Raw genomic sequence first — 12,525 nt, 5'->3', positions numbered from 1 at the left:
TTTTTTTCATTGTCTTTGGTTGTTCTAATTTGTCATGTTTTCGTTCTAATGCAAACACCACAAAGGAAGGAAGACTTGTTGGTGATCCCCAAGTATTTCTTCCCATTTGCTGTGTTTTTGTCTTTGGTCTGCACTGTTGTATCCACACTGATGTGTCCCCAGAGTGAACTTCAACCAAACTGAATCCCACTGTGCGCCTGAGTTGTATGTTTGTGAAAGATGCAATGCATTCATGGGAAAACAGCAGGAAAACAACTCCTAAAGCCAACATGTGTCCTGCCAAACACAGCAATGTGACCTTGGTGGTGTCAAGAGCTACGGTCACGCAAGTCTTCCAGAAAGTTCCCACAACCTCTCTCTCCTTACTCTTGTGAACTTCCAATCTTTTTTGTCTTCCGAAAACACTGACAATAAAAAAAAAAGAAAAAGAAAAAAAAAGCCATAAATTAAAATGGGCCTTGGCACTGTTTAGCCTCAAAGAGAAGGCCTGAATCCTCAGGCACCTCCCGAGTGTTACCTGGGATGTTGACAAAAGTTGGACTCCGAATATGAGCCAAAGCATGCAGCAGGAATGGACTGGCTTTTTCGACCACTTTGAGGAGCAGCAAACAGGAATAAAGACCAGCAATATGCAATGAGAGCTACCAGCCTGCATTCAAGGAAGGGAACAAATCCAAAACGCTAACAAACTACAATCAGGATTTGCAGGCTACACAGGCAACCAGTGGTCCGCAATAATAACTGCAAACCGTCTTGACTGACATGGGTATTTTTTTGCAAAGCATGCATACGTCACTGTTGTTTGGCTCATAAGGGATGACTCCCTCTCAGTATCTACAGACACAAGCCCTTGATTCACCCTCACTCCATGTTTGCCATCAAATCTGTGTACATTTCTACAATTACTCCTACATGAATTGAAAGGAGATGTCTTATTATGGAATATTATTCAATAAAATAACATATATTTGTATGATTGTAAGTGGTGCCCTTTGATGTTTTTTTTTTTTTAATGTGTTTGTCTTAAGTACATCTAAAATACTGTATCCTCTTTTATCAAGACACTGAAGGTTACCTCCCCATGTTTGTCCTTGCAGCCATCTAATGAGCTATTTACTTTTATAAATGAATAATCCAGACCATATAACATCAGATAAATATATATTCAAATGGGAGAATATATTTAAGAAGTTGTTACACCTAAGTTTAAGTTATGATTGCTACTACAAAGTAGGTCAGTTTTTGAAAAAAGTCACTAAACAAAGGGAGACAGGTGGCATAGGTTGGCAGCTCTGCAGGTACCAGACATGCAGCCCGAACAAGCTGACGTGCCCCTGCTTTTCTTCTTCTCCTTCTGTCTTCAAATGGTGCCCTGAATTGTACTTTGTATTTAATTTCCAAGCGTCATACAAACTGTGCTTTTTAAAGCTTCCATGAGAGGATGTAAAGGAGGTTCAAGTGTAGGTTGAACTCATAGACTGTATAAATAATGGACGTAGTATCCGTGACGTCCAGTCGAAGGAGCAACTTGTTCTAAGTACATCAACAAATCAGTCGCTGGTTTGTTGTTTGTTTGTTTTAAACATACAAATCATTGTTTACCATCTAACCAATCACCTCGGTCAATCATGAAGTACACCAAGAGTCAAAAAACTGAAACAAACGTTGAACTTCTAGTAAATGTAACAATAACAAAAAATCAACCTTATATCCAGTAGCAGAGAAGGCTTTCTTACCTTTACTAGTTGTTCTTCCTCAGTATTCCTCTGTTCTGAAACACTTGCCGCTAAACTCTCTGAAGCTAGCACGGTCAGTCCTCTACGGAAGAGGATTAGGGCCACTGGAAAAAAAAAAAAAAAAGGGTCAAAAAAATTTTTTTTATCAGAATTCTGAGAATAAAGTCAGAATTCTGAGATTAAAGTCGACTTTATTCTCAGAATTCTGACTTTAATCTCAGAATTCTGACAGTCAGAATTCTGACTTTAATCTCAGAATTCTGACTTTATTCTCAGAATTCTGACTTTAATCTCAGAATTCTGACTTTAATCTCAGAATTCTGACTTTTTTCTCAGAATAATAATAAAAAAAAAAAATTGACCTTTTTTTTTTTTTTTTCAGTGGCCCTAATCCTCTTCCGTAGTCCTCGTTACCTGTTGCGCTCATTGACTGAAATAAAAATGGACGCCATCTTGCTTGGCTCGAAGTGAGGCCGCCACAAAGAGCTGCTCCCCCTAGTGGCTGGCTGCAGTATAGATTGAAAAAAAAACTATGACTGACATTCATTTGAATGGGGCTCCGGTCAAACTTGAAAAAATAAATACACATGGTACGAATGTTTCTTACATCTGTATGCTGTGGTGATATGTAGTTATTATTTGAGTGTTTTGTGTTCAAGGCCTCTTTTTTCTGAAAAGTTTCTTTTTCATTAGTTATTAGAGTTAACCACACCCACTCGATCGGAACGACACAACGCTATGGCATGCAGGGCTGGCCAAATGCCTGCTGCCGGGTCGTGCGTAGCATTAAAGCAGGTGTTGGTAGTCAGATTTAGATACACTTTTTGTTATACTGGTTAAAATGATCTTTATATCAAAACATAATGTGTTCTTAAAAAAGAGCACAAAAGCAGCTATCTACAGCCGGAGTAAACCTGTGAAAACACCAACCAGTCCCCGCCTATAGGAGCCAAAATATGAAACCAATCAAATCCCTTCCTGCCGTTCTGCCCGCCTCCTGCGCATATATTTCAAGTTTGTTTGTGTTTTTAACTTTCACTATGATAATGATTTGGTGTTTTCTTACCGCTGAGTGAGACATGAGGTGACGTAGTGCAAAACACAAACGATGTGCTGAGGACCGGTTCTGAATCAGTCACGATCATATGGTCGCGAAGCAGCGCTCTTGTGCATGTGAGTGGGGTCGTCGTTTTGGAGGAGCTCCGAAGGGAGGATGGGAGGGGTTAGACGGAGTCCTGAGGAAATGCTACATTCGAATTCATGCTAGTTCTCTGTTACTACCAACCCTAGCTTTAAATCCGAACACAATCATGTCATGAGTCATGCTTCTCAAAATTTGTGTTTCAGAAATTTAAAGTGACAATCTTCCTAGCCACAATGATAATTTAGACAATTATCCACAAGGTCATTACTTCCTGTCAAGAATAATCATTTTGGCTACAATTGAAACTCACATTTCAGATAGCTATAATTCAATAGTAATACTCACATACCAAGATGTTGAAATCTGCTAAAAGTAGATTTGTCAATCATTGACCAACCATCATTTGAGTTGTATTGTATGGTAATTTCTCATTTCTAACAGCAGATTTGGCTGTCGGGTGCCCAATTCTGATAGACTTTATACTCAGCTTCAATTGTGCTTAAAAATCCCTGCTGTTTTCACATCAACTCTGACAACTAAAAATGCACATTTGCTCCTAATTACATCGCTTCTAAAACACTATCTCTTTTCTCTTATTGTGTGCTCTGGCATTTTGAAAGTATCATCAAAGCATTATGACAGCCCACTTAGTTTTATATCAAACCACCATGGGCAAAGTTTTTTGCTCTAGTCCAGGTAAATACACCAATTGCTCTAAAACACTGCCCTTGGTGTTTAGGAGAAGGCTGCTTTATACTACCTTCCCCAAAACAAATAGCAACAGTTCAATTTGCTTGCATCTTTTGTTATCAACTTCCTGACAAACACATGTCATGCCTTGAAATGCAAGTATTTCCTCATTATTTTATCACATTTATCCTGTTAAAAAAAAAGAGGAAGACAGTGTCCTTGAAAGGTGTAAACAAATCGCCTCAGTGCACAGAGCAGGTGATTACCTTGAATTTCTATTCTCTATGCTTTCTCATGTGGCCTTATTGGCATGACCTTTTGTTTAGCAAGCCTGATATTTCCTCTCAAGAAATTGGTTGATTCTCCTGCACTCAGGAAGCAAAATCATTGAACCAAGCAACAACACGGTGAATTCAAGGCTGTAGCTTTTGGCTACAGCCCTCAAAACCGGCTCTGACTTTGTACATGTTTTACAAAAAATAGATACACAGATCAAGGAGAAGAAAGCCCCCACAATCAATCCAGTCCCTGAGAATGTCTTTTGACTTCATAATCTATAATTACATTTGCCTTTTAGCACACCACCTTGAGCATCCACCGTCACATTTAACTGCACATTTAACATTTGATCATGTTGCAAATAGATCCCTGAATCTTGAATGTTATCTTTATCTAGCAAGGAGTTCAGGTTGAGCTATCTCGCCCATTCCTGCAGAACCAGCATCGCCATACATCCCCTGTTGCCTGAAGGGCTCTAAACACATATAACCCTAATCCTGGTTATCTCGTTCCACACAGGTCTCCTTTATGTTGCTGAAGTCCCCACAGAGCACCACTCGGTGAAGCTGTCAGCACAGAGGTGAGTTAAGAGCTCTTACTATTAAGGCTGTTGCCTTATAAACTGACTCAGTCATGGTAGACTTAAAACCATAGGAGTGTATGAGCTGTAGACACAACTGAACATCTTGGCACGAGTTCAGCTGCCATCAAGGTCTCAATGGATGGCAACAAGCGCCAGACTGCTTTCGAAATCCAAGGATGACACTTCTACAGAATAGGTCTTGCTGAAATATGAATTACCTGTCTAAAAAATGGTGACTACATCCAGGGATTATAGCAATTTTCTCATGGACTCCTGGCGCACTTTCTTTTCTTTGCAGCATGGCCTAGGAGCCTTGACAGTGGTGGTGTGAACCACAGAGTTTTCAGCCTGCCTGCTGCAGATTTTCCCATTTTGTATTTCATTCATTAAATTGGTTAGTATTGGTTTACAGATCTGACTGCTAGATTTTTAATTCCATGCACAGCAGGCAAGCCAAAAATGAATTATCTACCTTTCAGAATGTCTAAATCTCTCTCCCTTAAGCAGAGTTTTAGCTGGGATGTGAGTTATCTTTCTAAAGAGATTGTGACTTCTTCCAGGAACTCTGGTAGTTGTCCCATGGCCCTTTTAGTTCAGGAAATGTATTTCCCATGCAGCTGGACCAAGGAGCATCTACTACTAGAGGTGGATCATTGAATATTCAGCCTCCCTGCTGCACTCTGGCCCACTTTGTAGATGCCCATGTCAGGTCACATCTTTTATTACAAGTTTAATAAACTGCTGACAAGCTTTCAAAATTCACTGCAGATGCTCCCTGAACAGAGGTCTCACCAGAAAAGGCACAATCTTTCCTCAACTTTATATCTTAGTAGCTCTGCAACAGGCCTTCACATAAAAGTTTCTGTGATAATACAGATGGAGAAAGTTGAAAATGCACAAAATGCACCATCATGCCCTTTTTCAGTATGACCCAGCAAGCATTTTCCCTTCCAATCAATAAGCCATGTTAGACTGAACACAACCCTATCTCTGTTCTGGAAGCAGTTATTTGTCATAATTATTATTATTATGTAGTGTCGTGTGTAATTAATAAGGGCTGATGGGCTTTTTAGTCATGGTGCCACACCAGCAATCAGTCCTACAGGGGGGTCCCGTCTTCTGAGAAAGCATTAGCATTAGCATGCTCGAAACCATGGAGAAAAATATTGTTAGAAGTATGAAATGTTGTATGTCCAGGGGCGGATCTACACAGCCTTGTCACCCCTGTTGCCACCCCAGTTGGAAGGATTTAATTCAAAGAAAAGTTATGCCTCATCGGACACTTATGTGAATTACCGACTGCAGTGAATTAGTGATGGGAAGTTTGTCTCTTTTCAGAGAGCCGGCTCTTTTGACTCGGCTCCCAAAGAAGAGCCAGCTCTTTCAACTGCCCAACGGCTCTTAATTTAGGATCTTTTGTAGCCGTATATTTTGACTTAACTTTGCGAAATTAATAATGGTTTATCTGTTGAAAACCCTTTTACGTACACTGTTTTTATGAGAAGCATTATAATTGCCTAGTTTTGTGCATTTATTCTGTTACAAAACCATTCTTACTTGATTTAGTATTTTAATCAAACTTGTATGTTGCACAAATTAACAAAAAACTGCAAACATATCCACAGAACAGAACTAGAACCAAACTCAAGTAGACAGAACAAAAATAAACTCAAGCAAATAGAACCAGAACCAGAACCAAACTCAATCAAACAAAACTAGTACGAACTAAAGCAAACAGAACCAGAACCAACTCAAGCAAACAGAACTAGAACCAAACTCAATCAAACAGAACGAGAATAAACTCAAGCAGACAGAACCACAACCAAACTCAAGCAAACAAAACCAGTACGAACTCAAGCAACAGAACAAGGGTTAGAATTTGGGTTAGGGTTAGGGTTAAGGTTAGGGTTACAATTCGGGATAGGGTTATGATTAGGGTTAAGGTTAGGATTAAGGTTGGGGTTATTATTAGGGATTACGTTAGGGTTTTGATTAGAGTTAGGGTTATGATTATGGTTAGGGTTAGGGTTATGATTAGGGTTATGGTTAGGATTAGGGTTAGGGTCATAATTAGGGTTATGATTAGGGTTCAGGTTATGATTAGGGTAAGGGTTAAAATTAGGGCTAGGGTTAGGGTGCGGTTAGGGTTATGATTAGGGTTATGATTGGGTTATGATTAGGGTTATGATTAGGGTTAAGGGTATGGTTAGGGTCGGAGTTATGATTAGGGTTAGGGTTATGGTTAGGATTAGGGTTTGGGTTAGGATTAGGATTAAGATTAGGGTTGGGGTTAGGTTTAGGATTAGGATTATGGTGAGGGTTAGGGTTATGATTGGGGTTAAGGTTAGGTTTATGATTAAGGTTAGGGTTAGGGTAAGAACCAGAACTAAACTTTAGCAAACCGAACCAGAACCAAACTCAAGCAAACAGAACCATAACCAAACCCAAGCATACTGAACCAGAACCGAATCAGAACCAAATCAGAACCGAATCAGAACCAGAGCCGAACCAGAACTTAAGCAGAACCGAACTCAATCAAACAGAACCAGAACCAGAACCAGACTCAAGCAAACAGAACCAGAACCAAGTCAAGCAAACAGAACCAGAACCAAACTCCAGCAAACAGAACCAGAACCAACTAAAGCAAACAGAAACAGAACCAAAATCATGCAAACAGAACCAGAACCAAACTCAAGCAAACAGAAGCAGAACCAACTCAAGCAAACAGAACCAGAAGCAAACTGAAGCAAACAGAACCAGAACCAAACTCAAGCAGAGAGAACAAGAACCATGTCAAGCAAACAGAACCAGAACCAAACTCAAGCAAACAGAACCAGAACCAACTCAAGCAAACAGAACCAGAACCAAACTGGAGCAAACATTATTAATGTCCTCAGGTTGGCATTGAGAAAAATCAGATGCCTCAGCTTGGATGGGCTGATCTGATTTCTCCTCTCAGTGAGTATTTGCCCTGTCTTTGAGAAGAACCCTGACCCTAACCCTCTCGGAAGGAACAGATGTAGCCACGATACACAGCCTCCCCTCCATCACCTGTATCCTATATCCTCACATGTGATTGGCCGTAAAGTTGGGGGTTTTAATATGGGCTTTGTTGGAGTTCTGCCTCAAGTGGCCACTCGGGAAACTACAGTTTGTTGCACTGTCACATTTGCTTCATATTTTAGACACTCAAGTGAAAATGTATAATCTTGCAGTTTAACATGATACATATTTAATTATTTTGTTTGTCATCTGGGAATCATACAACTTTTAGGGACTTCTTTTTACCACAAGGGGGCAGTATGTTTAAAGCCTGAGACATTTTACTCATAGTTTACTCAAGTTTTACTCATCTGTTAAGTTTTGAATGTTAAAACAATTTCCCAATCATTTTTTGTGGACATTACAGTACCTTGTGAATGACCCCACTTCCACTGTACATCTTACTTATTTTCATGTTTAGTAAGAGAAGTGTACTGCCTTGTATTTGTGGATCAATAAGTCTTATATTTAGACTGATTTAAGTGTCATGCAGAGACATTAAAAACAGCATCCATAACCTCATCTGATGCTTGTTAAACAAGGTAAATACAATGCTCGTCACACTGGCCTGCTGATAGAGAGATAGGAGTTTACTGTAAAAACCTTCAGCATTGACTTCTGCAGAATGAAATTTAACACACAGCTCTAATTTCCAAAATGCAGTGGCTGTAACCTTGTGAATTTTATCACTGACTTTAAAAAGTTAGCTCAAATCCAGATCCTGACCTTTCAGAATTGACAGATTGATTCGTCGTCTCTTGAAGCCTTCAACCATGAGGCTTTATAGTGGTCATAAAAATCAGTGAGCACAAACACAGAGAGGTCATTTACAAGACAGAAGAATAGTGGTGGCATATTTTATATTTTGCAGCATGTACATGCTCATTAAAAGGCCAAATGGCATGTTGTGTTAAGCGACTGGATGTTAGCTTGCAGAACTTAAACACAAAAGACATCAGAAACATCAAGTGCAGAAAAAGATCCAGTGTTTATCTGGTCTGAGATTAACAAACTAACATCTGTCAGATCTATTAAAGAGTCACAAATCTTCTCAGAGAACCAGGCTTACTTAACCAAAATGTTTCAGACGGATGAATAGCTGCAATTACTTCTGGTTCACAACCCAGCAGTCAATTAGACATTACAATCTCTCTGTGATAACCGTGGTAAATGGATGATGGCTCACGTCCCACAGCCGGGGATAATTAAGCTACAAGTCATTCTCTAGAACAAGCTGAAGTTGAGCAGCATCTGATCTGAGCAGATTATTTTTGCGCTCTGGGCTGTCACTGACTTTCACAGTGAGTTCCCCCCTTTGAGACGTGACCTCGGATGGGGTCAGACAGCCCTCTTTTCTCTTCTGATCCTCCTTGTGCTTTACTGGGGCATCTCAAATCTCATGGAAGCATGACTTGTGCATTTATATAAGATTATTCTCAGTAAACCCACACAGAGAGGAGCTGTCTGCGCTCAGACTGAATGGAGCTTTATATTTCTTAATGCAGCAAATAAGGATTAAGGCATTAAACCAAATATAGTTCTCACGATAGCTGGAGGAACCAATTACCCTCAGTATATGCATGTTACCATTACAGGCAGCTACATGCTAAATATGAAGCGTGGGAAAATCACAACCTTGGAGGTTTAACGTGTATATGTTGCCTTTTAATGAAGCACTGAATTCTGATGATCTCTCGACTTATCTATTATGCATACCAACATCAATAACACAGCGTCAGATGGAAGAAAACAGATGAGATTATTGAGTCACCAGAAGTTCATATAGGTAGGTGTTTGTAAGCAATGTGACAACTATGCTTCTGTAACAGTAATGAAAATACGGCTTAACAAAGCAAGAAAAAGGAATATGCAACAAATTGCACTCACTATAAATTTAATAAAAACAAATGTCTGTCTTTACTGACCCATTTTTTAAGTGTAACTTCATCAAAATGCTTTATTGCTGCAACTACTTTTGGGATAGGAATGAAGCGCTGCTAGCTCGGCCTTGCTACAGTATACATAAAAAATAATTTCAATCCCTGTTGCATTTATTTCCAGTGTGGTACATAAATGTAGCGTTTCACTCACTCTAAATAACATCTCCAGGCAGCGATTAGGTTGTCACCACAACATAATTAGGAAGGCAGTTTAGTGAGATACAAGTGTAATTTCTAAGGGACACGCTTGTCATTTTAAGCACTTCACAGCTGTAGCTTAAATAGAGCCATTACACATCATTTACCTTATGAAGAAGACACAAGTGGTAAAAACATGTCAATCTGGATACAACTCAAACACATCTCACTCATAGATCTGTATTGATTCAGTCCTGAAGCTCACGGCATACATTTATTGTTTGTTGTGGGTGACAAGTGTATTACCAACTGTCTCTTATATGAGTTTAGAAAGCTGATTACATTTGCACATGTAATAGAAATGAATAAAATATAAACAATAAAGATTTAATTCAAAGCAGAAAGGACCAATAAAAGAAACGAACTTAATTTGATTTATTCAAGTGCTTAAATTTTGATGAACAAATCCATGGACGCTAGTATTTTATATTATCTAAATGAGCACAATGATGTTTCTTCTTTTTTTTACATTACAGGTTTGTATTGCTCCTCCACAATCAATTCTAAAAACTGCAGGAGTTTTAAAACCATTCTATTATTTTGTTGAGTAATCATACTTGTATGTTGAATCTAAAGGGGTAACAATCTAAATGAGACCTATTATGCTGATCCATATTTTAATAAAAAGCAATATGTCTCCATGTCTTGATTGGTTTATCATTATTGTTTTTTTATATAGCCCTTTGTAATGTCTGTTTTGATAAGCACTGTATAAGAAAACTCTATTATTTATTATTACTATTACTATTATTATTATTATTATAATGTTGGATGTCCACACTAAACCTTAGCAGAGTTTCATAACATAAGATACACAGCTGTTGGAGTAATACCTGAAGTGTTTTCCAGATTCTCTGTACAGCTTGTTTCTAGACATTCCAGAGACTTGGTCTGAACTGGTCTCAAACTATGAAGCCCATGTGGAAGTGTTATAAACTGCAATTCATCGAGCATCCGCTTGAAGCTGGCTGCAGAAACACCAGAACCACAAAGACACCAATTCAAAAAAGACGATCTTTGCAACATAAATAAACATGTTTACAGCCTGGTACAAAGAACGGCATGAGGTCTACGTAGCTAATTTATCTATCGGCACACACTGTACGGGGGTGAATTTTTTTCTAAAGCGCCAGTTTGGAAGGTATTAAGATTACAAGTTTTGCCCTTTAAATAACATGACAGGAACACATAGCTGTTGGCTAGGAGGCTCAAAGCCCGCCTCTTAACCTCACACTTAAGGCGGTTTTTCTGTCTTAACTGTTAATGAAACACAGCTGTTTCCATGAAGGCTCAGAAACCACTAGCTGTAAGGAACATTATAACAGCAGTTAAAATAACAACAGGTAACTGCTAGTAGCTATAATGAGGAGCTAACGGCTAGCCTCAGACCTTTTCTGTAAAGTTATAAATGTCAGGTTGTTTCAGGAAGCTTTATATCACTGAAAAAGCAGCCAAAACAAAATGTTTCAGGCTGAAGAGTGCTGAAATGAAGGTTTTCACAAATCATACAAAGCTACTGTATAGGTGTTCCAGACTGACGTTATGAAATGTGAAAATGAGTATAAGAGGTCTTTAAAGTTTTCCTTTCATGGAGTTACGTCATTTTTCTTTTCATGATTTTATTTCACAATTATTACTCACTGTTAATATTACAATTTGTACTTCAAACCTCTGGTCAACAAAGTTTAAACACCTCAGCTAAAAAACAACTAAAAAACATTTCAATAACAACCCAAATCAAAAAGTTTGAATCCAAAGATGTAAAAAATAATTATGATGAGAAACCAGCGTTCATCCCATAGAAAGGTCCTCTAGTGTTTCTGTAAGAAGGAATAAACAGTGTACTGATTTATGAATAGCCACAGAGCGGGAGCTCAGATAGTTCACTGTCTACAGCTTTGTTTCACATTCACCACCAGATGACAGCATTGCACTTCAGTGTTATGTTTTGTTTCATCTCGCCTTATGTAACCTTTTTTCCGACAGCTGGCTCTATGAATGATGATACAACATGCACACCAAGGATTACACCGAGTCACTGCGGTAACATCAGGATACATGTGTCAAATAGCGAGGTTAAGACCTAATTGGAAAATATCTTAGTAGGAAGAAAAAAGGTAGTTTCACCCCTAAACCTCTGACTCAAAATAGCAAAGGACTTTACAGGTAAAGTTTTGAGAAAGCTTATGACTTAATTATGTGAAAGTGACTAACTTCAGCATCACTGATTGCTGAGAAAAAATATCTTTATGAAATGCTGACATACACACAAGATCCAAGCTAAAACTAAATCAACCAGGTAGCAAAGGCTTTAACAAATTATCTGTTTTTGAAGGGTTAACTAGGAAGTAAGCTGAGACTGAAATAGTGCCACTTTTCAATTAAAAGTTTGTTTCATTACATTTAAAAAATGGCAAATAAATATAATTCTCAAAGAAGAGTTTGAATTATGAACTTTGGATTTACCTTTAAAAGCATTGTAAATTGGTATCTAAATAGGACTGACAGGTGACACAGAGTGGACACGCCCTGTGAAGCAAAACACAACATGAACACATTTAAAGTGTTCCTTTCAGTGTCATCTGTTTCGCTTCAGATGACTCATTTGACAGATCAAGAAACTTGTGACAAGTCGAAAACATTTAGTCTCCACTTCCGGTTTCTTACCGCCGGGATATGATGACTCACAGGGTGACTGGTAGTATCAACCAAAAATAGTAGTTTCACTGTACTTTCAAAACACAACAACCTATGTGTTTGTTTAGATTTGGAGTAATAGTGTGTGAGGAATTCATGTGCCTGCGATTTTATGTTTTTGAAGAGTTGAAAAAAAACCTGTTAGACAGGTAAAATAACTGAATCAACTCCAACTGTAAGTTAAAGCTGTTGTTGCCACACCACATTGTAGCTGTC

At 38.5% G+C, this 12,525-nt stretch overlaps 1 protein-coding gene across 1 annotated transcript in view; it reads right to left on the bottom strand.

The window, feature by feature from the left end:
* Positions 1 to 1,832, bottom strand: part of nlgn2b (neuroligin 2b) — a 203,547-nt gene extending 201,715 nt beyond the window's left edge. The window contains exon 1 of the mRNA XM_034684217.1: positions 1,737 to 1,832. The gene's annotated coding sequence lies outside the window, so the exon portion shown is untranslated. The remainder of the gene's footprint in view (positions 1 to 1,736) is intronic.
* Positions 1,833 to 12,525: the final 10,693 nt, after the last annotated feature.

The sequence above is a fragment of the Notolabrus celidotus genome, chromosome 5 (genome assembly GCF_009762535.1).
Source record: "Notolabrus celidotus isolate fNotCel1 chromosome 5, fNotCel1.pri, whole genome shotgun sequence".
Classification (NCBI taxonomy): domain Eukaryota; kingdom Metazoa; phylum Chordata; class Actinopteri; order Labriformes; family Labridae; genus Notolabrus; species Notolabrus celidotus.
The sequence above is the reverse complement of the archived record's forward strand: the minus strand, read 5'-3'. Positions and strand labels throughout refer to the sequence as shown.